The sequence below is a fragment of the Lacerta agilis genome, chromosome 3 (assembly GCF_009819535.1).
Source record: "Lacerta agilis isolate rLacAgi1 chromosome 3, rLacAgi1.pri, whole genome shotgun sequence".
NCBI lineage: Eukaryota > Metazoa > Chordata > Lepidosauria > Squamata > Lacertidae > Lacerta > Lacerta agilis.
The window spans coordinates 40,115,071-40,119,775 of record NC_046314.1 but is presented as its reverse complement, the minus strand read 5'-3'; positions in this window follow the sequence as shown (position 1 = coordinate 40,119,775).

Genomic DNA, 4,705 nt, shown 5'->3' with positions numbered 1-4,705 from the left:
TGAAATGAAAAATAATAGTACTCAAAAATAAGTCCTACTGTGTTCAGTGGGGCTCACTTCCAAGTGTGTGTGGATTTTAGTCTTCATAATCTTATCCTGCAGTCCTTTATATACTTACCTGGGGATAAGTGGGACTTCACTTCTGAGGAGATATGTTTACAATTTCACTATTACAGAAAAACAAATGCAACAATTGTCAGTTATTCAGGAAATCTAGATTTTATTTTTAAGTAAGTGAGATTCTGACTTCCTATTATTCATAGCTCTAATTAATTGCACAGGCAACACAGAATACTGCAAATTTCTTTAAACATTTAGCTGAAACTATTCCTTGATTTACAAAGGAAATGCACCCTGAATCATAACCACACTGGAGAAAATATCACCACTAATAATACAAAATGAGATCTGCTTTCAACTATAACTTTCCTTCATTTTATGGAGCATGTGGTTTTTAAAACTGTCTTTTTGGAAAGAAATCAGTGGCACAAGGCACCATAGGGGAACACCCCTCCCCTGGTTTATTCCTTAGTATTTTGTTAAATGTCTCTGACTAAATGAAGTAATAAAATATAATGAAAATCTTTCGGATTCATCATTAAGATTTTATTTTAAGCTAGGAATGCATAAAAACTGTCCAGGAAAAAAATGATTTCCATCACTTATGCCATTAGATCACACTTTTAGTGAAACTGGCTCATACATTATGATCTTTAAAATATTTTAATATTTCCTCAATTTCCTGAGAAAGAGAGCAGATCATATACAGACAAGCTGTGAATTACAAAAAGATCGTCCCACTTCTTCCCTCCCAAGAAGCAGGCAATGATCAAGAATCTACACTGATATGTGCAAGTTTGGATGGGGTCTGTAATTCACAACTGGAAAGATTATATCCTTATCTGGAAGGCAGTTATACAGACCACAGGGTCTGCACAGTTGCCCTTATAACCTTGTTAGCCCCAATAAGATTATGTCAATCCCCATAAGATACACAGGTGGGTCAATGCAGGTCCAAGGGCAGGTGGGCTGCAGTTGGGCTAGCCCAAGATATTTTGAATAGCTTCTTGGGTCAAGGTGAGGTGAAAATCCCACAAGCACCTGTTACATTATAAAGAAACAACCAACAACAACTTAATTGGTTCCCTTATGAGCTGCTAGGATGGCAGCCTCACTCTGCCTCACGATATGTCTGACCCTGATAAGTACCTGTATAATTGTTTAATTGACACTGGAAATGGTGAATGGCTAAATTGGGGTTTCCCATAGTAGCATGCTATAGACATAGTGCACTAGCTTCATTGTTCAAGTGCTTTATTCCGTCAGAACTGGATCAAAACAGTAAAGCACCCCTGGCCTAGCATATATATGGTTTGTTAAAAACAAAAACAAAAAACAAACATACGTTTTACCTGCCCTGGTATCTGTATAGGTGAAGTATATTTATAAGTATTTTAATAAGAAAAAAGATAGTTATAAGGTGTGTTCTATGTGTGTTTCCATGAGGTGGTGTATAATAATCCATATATACACATTTACAAACTTTAGGATTTCCCAACAAGAACCTGAGAGGTGTTCGTTAGCAGTTCTTAAAAAACAAAACACACACACACACACACACAAAAATTGCTATTTCTATTAAAGTATTTTTTTTGCGGAGGGGTGTGTGTGTGTTGGCATAAAACACCCTTCTACAATCTTGGGCCCTTTAGATATTTTGGACTACAAGTCCCATCAGCCCCACCCAGTCCCTCATTTCCCTTTTCAAAACTTACGATGACCTTCTGTACATTTGTCAGAGTTTGCAAATACAAAGTTCAGCAGCCTATTAATACCAGGAAATTTGTACAAAATGGATCAATAATTTGTATATTTGCCATTTTAATATTTTTTTTAGTGCACAGTTCTCCTTCATCCACAAACATTTAACAAGATAAAATATTAAAGAAAATTGCACTGACACTGAACAGCACGTGAAATAAAAAGCTTTGGCCTTGACTAATGGAGCAGCAGACAGCACTGCCACCATTGTTTTCTGGGCTGTTTTCTAACTACATTTTCTCTTTAGATTTTAGGATGCTTTTCCTCAATAACACAATAAAGCATTGCCCATCTCAGTGATTCAAATAGTTGCCAGTTTTAAATGCAGAGTTCTATGAGAAGTAATGGTTAGTGTTCATTTTTCTTTTCTTTTTCTCTTCAAAAAGAAACCAAAAGCATACAATTATGAAAAATGTTGATAAGCTATTTTAAAGAGACGCAGGGGGTGCAATTAGAACATCTGCACAAATATCTGAACTTTGGAAATAAACCTTATGATGAGCTCCCTTTTTAAAAAGTGAACAAATGTTTAATAATGAGCTTTCTGCTTATTGAAAACCAGTTCTGTCTATACTTTTGTGTATTTGGCATAAACTCTTTTATAAAAATTTCCAGCACAGCTGTTAATGCCGGAGCTACTCTGAGTCCCCATTAAATGTCAATGGTTGCTACTTCCAACAGGCTATTCTCTCCCTCCCTCCCCCTGGAAGTTTTGATTTCTATAAAATTGAAAATATGTGATATAGTTTTACTATTTAACAGTTCTGCAGCCATGAATTCAAAATGGGGCTCAACTTGATCTATAAAAATGCGCTGCCAGAAAGGGGAATTTATTAAAGGAAACTGAGAATACAAAGTTTATTTCCTTTCCCCTATACAGTCATTTTCAAGCACAAATCTTTTTGTCTCAATTTGCAAACGTGTAACATTGCTCCCTCCTCTGCAGTAACTAAAGTTACGGTACTCAGACTTCCCTGAGGTTTTAACATTTCAGGAAAGTAAGGAAGGTTGATGACAGGACAAGTGACATGATATGAAATGTTCTTTGTGTAGGCTGCTAAACGTCAATGCTGTATTCCAAATGAAATTTAGACCCATTGTGAAGGGAAATTACATGAAAATGATATACAGATGGTACCCAACGCCAAGTAAATTAGCGAATATGCACAAATCTGATTTAGGTATGCGCTGGAAATATAAAGAAGCAAAAGGAATGTTTTATCATATGTGATGGACATGAAGAATAGCTAAGGATTAAAAAACCCAGAGGCATTTCTTCTAGGAATAGTACAGACAGAAGTTCCCAGGGGCCAGAAAAAGTACCGTATTTTTCACTCCATAGGGCGCACTGGACCATAGGGCGCACCTCGTTTTTAGAGGAGGAAACAATAAAAAAAACATTTTTCTGGTTTTCCTCCTCTAAAAGCCCTGTTTTTTTTGAGGATCAGCTAAACGTTTTGCAGCTTTTTTGCAAAGGGGAAAGCCCTGCTTTTTTGAGGATCAGCTAAAAGTTTTGCAGCTTTTTTTGCAAAGGGGGAAAAGCAAAGAGGAAAAGCCCCATTTTTATGGGGTTCAACTCACATTTCTGCAGCTTCTAAAGGAAAGGGAGCCTTTTCTACAGTTTTCAGACAGATAATCAAATCAACTAGTCACATGTCGCTGGGGAAACAAACAACCTCCCTCTGCAGCACATTCAACAATGGAGGCCTGGGCAAGAGGGCAGGGCTGAAAGGGAGCCGGGACTCTTATCTCTCTCCCGATCTCTTGCTGATCAGCTGCTGAGAGGGGTCCTTTCAACGCCCCCTTTTCTCTTTGTAAAATAAAAAGCATGATCCTCTTTTGGCCCCTGGGCAATTCAGCTCCAGGGACCACCATTTGCTCCATAAGACGCACAGATATTTCCCCTTACTTTTTAGGAGGAAAAAAGTGTGTCTTATGGAGCAAAAAATACGGTATGTATTCAACTACAGCAGCTCAGATTTTGTTAGCCCAAAAATGGAGGAATTGCATCTTAAATGATGGAGTATGCAATTAGCAGATCTAAAGCAGAATAAGAGAACAAGAAGATAAGAGTTTATAAAGAGGAATGGAAAATATTTGTGGAGTATCTGGAAAATAACTGTAAAAAAGTGAAAGAGCTAGCAGGATTAAGGTAAATTCAACAATATAAGCTACAGCAGGCATCCCCAAACTTGGCCCTCCAGATGTTTTGGGACTACAACTCCCATCATCCCTAGCTAACAGGACCAGTGGTCAGGGATGATGGGAATTATAGTCCCAAAACAGCTGGAGGACCAAGTTTGGGGGTGCCTGACCTACAGTAAGTAGAAGTAATATGCAAAGGGGGGATTAGATGGTTGGAATAGAATATGAAGTAATACAGTAATGGGAAAATTAAAAGAACGATGGAAGGAGAAGTCAATGAATGTACAATCTTATTGGATATTTTATTGTGGAAAATGTATAACTGAAAATTGTAATATATATATTTAGTAATATATATATTTAGACCCATTGATTTGCATGCACCTGTGCCATATATTTAGACCCATTGATTTGCATGCACCTGTGCCAGCATGAAATTTATTGGCGTATCAGTCAATAACAGAGTGATCTTAAGTCTGGCCAGGAAGCAATGGGGTCAGTAAGAAATGGTGGAGCCCTCTGAAACCCTGCTACCCACCCTAGCCAGGATGGCACAGCACAGAGACACCATCTCAGAGCATTGCTTGCGCCATACTTTCAAGACGAGCAGGTGGAGACGTCTTCTGGATCTTAACCTCCTCTGCCAGTGTGGATCAGGATTTGGGGCTCTGGCCTAATTCCACCATCACAATCTCACAAATCACGAACTATGTCACAGACAGATAAACCAGCATAGATA